The following is a 6439-nucleotide window of genomic DNA, read 5'->3' as shown; positions in this document are numbered from 1 at the left end:
CCACTTTCATTCCAAAAAGTTCAGAGCGAAACACCCAGGTAACAATACAATGGTGGTGTGGGTATCAGCTGGTTGAGGTCGATTGAGTACCATTATTGTGTTTCCTTCTCACGTGTCCTGCCCAACAGACATTTACATCTACTTTACAGCGACTTCCTGCAACCTGTCCCACGCATACTCGAGACGGTGTTGTCATCAAGAGGAACAAATGGTGATGAAATAGGGTAAATGCGTGTGTGTGTGTGTGTGTGTGTGTGTGTGTGTGTGTGTCTGTGTGTGTGTGTGGTAAGGTGACACGACAGAGAGGGTTAGTTAACATACTTTTGGTGAGAACTTGGGAGACGACCTCGCCAGGGGCCTGGTCAAGACAAGTGACCTCCACACACACACACACACACACACACCGTCTTACACCACCTCTGACAACGTAAAAAAATGCAATTGGACATGCATCAATAAACCGGAGGACGAAGAGACAGACAGACAGACTTTAAAAAAAAAAGAGTCAAATCTTTCACATAATTCAGAGTCAGCCTACCATCTACCCTCTTGCGGTCCACTCAGGTGTTACCAAACCCTCACCTGTACACAGACAAACCAATTACCAATCAAAAACAAATTACATAAATTATATCCTCATGACCGTGTGTAATAGCTAAGTAGAAGAAGAACTAGAACGAAAAAAAATTGTTAGTGGAATATTGAAATAAGTTAAGGCACGTAAGACAAACTCAAAAACTGACTTACATATGAGGGAGTTAATGAGATGGGGTGTTCCCTGCTTGACCGGTCCAGGTGTAGTATGTGTAGCTCATTAACCTGTAGAGAGGAGAGCCAGGTGAGCTATTATCATCATCATCATCATTATTATTATTATTATTATTATTATTATTATTATTATTATTATTATTATTATTATTATTATTATTATTATTATTATTATTTATTAATATTATTTAAAATAGAAATTGTAAACATAAGTCAAAACATCAACACACTTAAACATGATAACAATTGAAAAGGACTTACTGAATATACTAAACCTTTGTGAACCTTAATAATAAAGTTAATTATAAAAACATCTTGAGTTAATTTTGTAAGAGAAGTGAAAGTGACTCAGGATTTTTATTTATATGTTTCTGGAGACGAAATGACTTAAATAAATATATAAGTGTGAGGTAAATTTATGATATAAAAAAATACTTTGTTCAGTGTGATGTAAATGGTGTGGTATTAAGGTGAAATCACGGGTTTGTTGACATTGGGTGGTGGTTGTTATTCTTACAGGTAGACCACAGCTGCCACACTACTACAGCTGCCACATTACCACACCTGCCACACTTCCACACCTGCCACACTTCCACAACCACCATTACCTTCACTTCCAACACATTCATCACAACCACACCCACCACACTCCCTTCACTACCACACCCACCACACTCCCTTCACTACCACACCCACCACACTCCCTTCACTACCACACCCACGATTGCTATACCTACCACACCACTACATTCACTCAACATTCACTCACACTTACCACACCTACCACACCCACAACACCCACACCTACCACACCCACACCCACCCACCCACTACCCCACACACACCCCCACCCCACCCACCACACCTACTCCACCACACCCCACCCACCCAGCCACACCTACTCCACCACACCCAGCCACACCTACTCCTTACAATCGGACCTTAAAAAGCGAAAGTGTAACAGAGAAACAAAAACCAGCTGAGTGACGCACCTTACCTGGCGGCCTGATGAACTGACCTTTACCTGTGTGGTCAAGGTCATTAGCCCTATATACCTGGTGGGTTACCTGGTACACCTTCCTCTCCATGCACCTCCTTCCTTCTTGTCCCACATCCCTTCTCCCTCCCTCATTTGCTAGCCCACCTCTCTCTTTTCTTCAAATCCTATTGATTATACACCTGGATAAATACTATAATCTAGATCACATTATATTATCCAAATGATACCTTGAACATCCTAGATTACAATAATAAGTAGGAGGATTATTAAGGATTATTTATTCGTTGTTGTGGGATGTTACCTGCCTTGTGGGTTAGTGGGGAGAGTGAGAGAGTGATAATTCTTACATCTGATAGCCACGTTGACCCGGTGCAGAGAGAGAGAGAGAGAGAGAGAGAGAGAGAGAGAGAGAGAGAGAGAGAGAGAGCACCTATTTTCCTCTGCTTAGTACGTGTTGCTGGCATTTGCTTGGCTGCCCTCATTCAGTGCTGACGAGAGTATGGCAATGTCACCGACCTCTGCAGGGGATAATATCGGGTCCTCGCTCCTATGACCTGTAGGAGAGCTGTCGTCCTCCTGTCACGCCTGTCATCAAACTAACCTAACCTAACCTAACCTAATCTCTCTACTGCCTCACAAGACTGACTCAAGTTACCCTGACGTAGTTTTATCAGAGCGTCATTGCGTGGTGGAAGGGAGAGGTAATGTTCATATTGAAAACAACCGTCATTGGAGGCAGAAGGCGAACGAACGCTTCGTCTGGCGTAGCGTTAATATCCCCGGAGTTCCTGAGGCTGGACGTAATGTGTAAAGGACCAGCGGTGAGCCTCGAGGAGATGACAACCTCAACATGGAGTTAGTATACAGTACATTATTTACCACCAGGTGAGTGTGTACAACTAGTGATGATAACAGCCTGAGTGTGGAGGACTAGGAAGACTTGGAGGCAACTAGGAATAACAAGGATAACTTGATCATGTGGTAATGATAACAACAAAAAACTTAACTAGCAAAAAAATAGTAACAATATTGAAAATGTTAACATAAGAACCACGGATATCAGGTGTTGATTGAGAGGTTCTGGTAAAGGCCGGACGATGCCGAGACAAAACGTGACGTCCTCGGCTCAGGGTCGATGGTATGTCATGGTCACGTTGGACTTATTAGATAGAGCTCAGGTGTTGGTTGCTTCCTTCTTAACCCCCACTGCCCAGGATCATGCCCAGAGACAGGTGTGCTCTTCGTCTGTGTGTGTTGACATTATGAGACCTCGTGTGTAGTCTTGTCTGAACTGCTGCCTGCATTATTGACTGTGAATTAAAAAAGTTTGTTGCTTTACTCTTGTTTCTGAGTTAATTAGATTATTGTACCTGTTCGTGTAAGTTAATTAATAAAGCTCTGTAATTCTGCATGTGACTGTACTTTCGTTTCATAATTTGTTAAATCTTTTACACTTATACGTGTATTCTTGCTTCTGAACTAATAGACCACTTGACCTATACCTATACCTGTATCTGTGGCGGTACAGGTGAAATATTCCTCAATTACAAAGAGAAAATGTTATAGAGAAATACTGACATATAGACAACGTTATTCTGACACCAACCAAAAAAAAAATCCTCAAGATAAATATAACTTATTTTGTACACATAGGTCGCTGGAAACACTGTAAGCTGAAGAGTCATGCCTAAAACAACTTGAACTGGTTATAATAAATACAAGTTAGTTAATGTCACTCGTAAATTATTACCCATTATGTTCACAGCCTATTGATTGATGACCTCAACGCGCTAGTTTTTCTCTCATCTGTTAAACTATATCTGGATATAAATTAGTCTAGAATAGGTTTAAATACTCTAAAATATTTCCTTGGTTGAGAGAAAGTGGAATTTGGAAGGTGAGGTCAGTATTTCTTCATATATTTCCTCATTATAGGCGTTTGCTGACCATTCTATGAAGCGTAAAAAGAGACAGAGAGAGATGTCGTCAACTATAAATCTCTACCTTAGTATAGTCAACAGTCACGGAGGAAGAAGAGATAGAGAGAAGTTATGAAGTGTTATCTCATGGGTACAGTTGGGAGGTGTTAAGTTACAACATAAGGAGAACACTGGTGACGTGGGTGGGGAAGGGTGTGTGGTGGGGGTGGTGTGTGGTGAGAGTGTGGTGTGTGATGTGTAGTGCATGGTGTGGGGTGGGGCTATGGTGTGTAGTGGGGGTGGTGTGTGGAGAGTTAAGCTGTTACATGTCAGTCAGGAAATGTTACGTGTTTACCTGGGGTCCAAATGATGTTCTGGCCCAAGGAAATAACTGTTTACCACAAGTTACGATCTAGTTTAAAGGAACCGACTCCATAAAGGTCTCTTATCTATCAAGGTAAAGTCCACACACCTGAGACTATCCTTTACCTGTGCCAAGGTGTAATTAAGTTTCAATTTTATAACGCAGTGGCTCCTTATTGAACTGAATTGCCAAGAACATATTGTCTCTAGTGATCTACTTCCTTCCTCTATCCCAAGAGAGAGAGAGAGAGAGAGAGAGAGAGAGAGAGAGAGAGAGAGAGAGGAACACAGAGGAAGTGTCTAATGGCGCCCCTCCAGACACTTGACAGTAAGTATAATTATTGATTAGAAAAAAGCGTGTGGTGCCCCTCCGAGGTGTCAAGTCGCCCCCTTGCCGCCATGATGGACGCGCCCTTTGAGCTTCTCTTCCCCCTTCCCTCCTTCCCACGCCCGCCTCCTCCCTCACCCCCAGATACAGTTAGCTAAGGGCGTCGAATAGGAGGGTAAGGGGGAGGGAAAGAAGGGAAAGGAGTAGGAGAAGGGAGAGGCTAAGGGAAGGGAAGGGAGGAGGGGAAGAAGAAAACAACAGAGGGGACGCGAGTAAGGGGGCGCTGCATCAAAGGGGCGCGACATGACCCCCTTCCCCCCCTCCCCATGGAAGGAGAGGAAGATTGACAGATGGGCGGTGTCACCCGTCAACCAATGGCAGAAGTCCGTTTAGGTTGGGTGTTGAGGCCCTTCTGACACACACACACACACACACACACACACACACACACTCCTGTTCATTCCTCTCATTCTAAGTCATCATTCTTACTGTCCTCCTCAGTGACCTAGACCTCACGTTCTATACTTCGGGGTCATTCTCACTCTATTCTACATACCTCTACATTCTTTCACCACATTCACGATCCTTCTCTGCTAATGTGTGTTTTATGGTGTTATTGTGGTGTTAATGTGTGTTTTATGGTGTTATATGGTGTTATTGTGGTGTTAATGTGTGTTTTATGGTGTTATATGGTGTTATTGTGGTGTTAATGTGTGTTTTATGGTGTTATATGGTGTTATTGTGGTGTTAATGTGTGTTTTATGGTGTTATATGGTGTTATTGTGGTGTTAATGTGTGTTTTATGGTGTTATATGGTGTTATTGTGGTGTTAATGTGTGTTTTATGGTGTTATATGGTGTTATTGTGGTGTTAATGTGTGTTTTATGGTGTTATATGGTGTTATTGTGGTGTTAATGTGTGTTTTATGGTGTTATATGGTGTTATTGTGGTGTTATTGTGGTGTTATATGGTTTTATTGTGCTGTTATATGGTGTTATTGTTGTGTTAATGTGTGTTAATATGTGTTTTATGGTGTTATTATGGTTATTATGGTGGTAATGCGTATTTTATGGTGTTAATGTGGTGTTAATGTGTGTTGTAAACTGTTATATGGTATTACCTGATGATTTTCTGTTATCAGGTGTGTGTGGTATTGTTATCACCTGCAACACACACCTCCACACCTACAATAACCACCTCCACACCTGTAACACACCTCCACACCTGAACAGACACCTCCACAGCTGAAACAAACACCTCCACACCTGCAGCACACACCTCCACACCTGCAACAACCATCTCCACACCTGTAGCACACACCTCCACACCTGCAGCACACACCTCCACACCTGTAAACAACCATTCCACACCTGCAAACAACCATCTCCACACCCAGCACACACCTCCACACACCCAGCACACACCTCCACACCGAATAGAAATTCCACCTGCAACAACCACCTCCACACCTGCAGCACACCCCTCCACACCCTGCAACACACCTTCCACACCTGCAACAACCACCCCACACCTGCAACACACACCTCCACACCTGCAACAACCACCTACACACCTGAAACAAATCCACCTCCACATCTGCAACACACACCCACATCTGCAACAACCACTCCACACCTACAGCACACACTCCACACCTGAAACAACCACTTTAACACCTGAACAGACACTCCACACCCTGAAAAACAGAGACACACCCACCTCTGCAGCACAAATCATAATATCTGCAGCACACACCTCCATGCCAGCAAACACCCTCCACACCTGAATAGGAAATCTCCACACTTGCAACAACCACCTCCACACCTGCACACCCTCCACACCTGCAACAACCACCTCCACACCTGCAACACACACCTTCACACCTGCAACAACCACCTACACACCTGAAACAACCACCTCCACATCTGCAACACACGCCTCCACATCTGCAACAACCACCTCCACACCTACAGCACACTCCTCCACACCTGAAACACACACCTCCACACCTGAAACACACACCTCCACACCTGAAACAACCACCTCCACACCTGAAACAGA

Source organism: Homarus americanus, unplaced genomic scaffold (assembly GCF_018991925.1).
Source record: "Homarus americanus isolate GMGI-L3 unplaced genomic scaffold, GMGI_Hamer_2.0 scaffold29020, whole genome shotgun sequence".
In the NCBI taxonomy this organism is placed as follows: domain Eukaryota; kingdom Metazoa; phylum Arthropoda; class Malacostraca; order Decapoda; family Nephropidae; genus Homarus; species Homarus americanus.
This window is presented reverse-complemented; position numbering follows the sequence as displayed.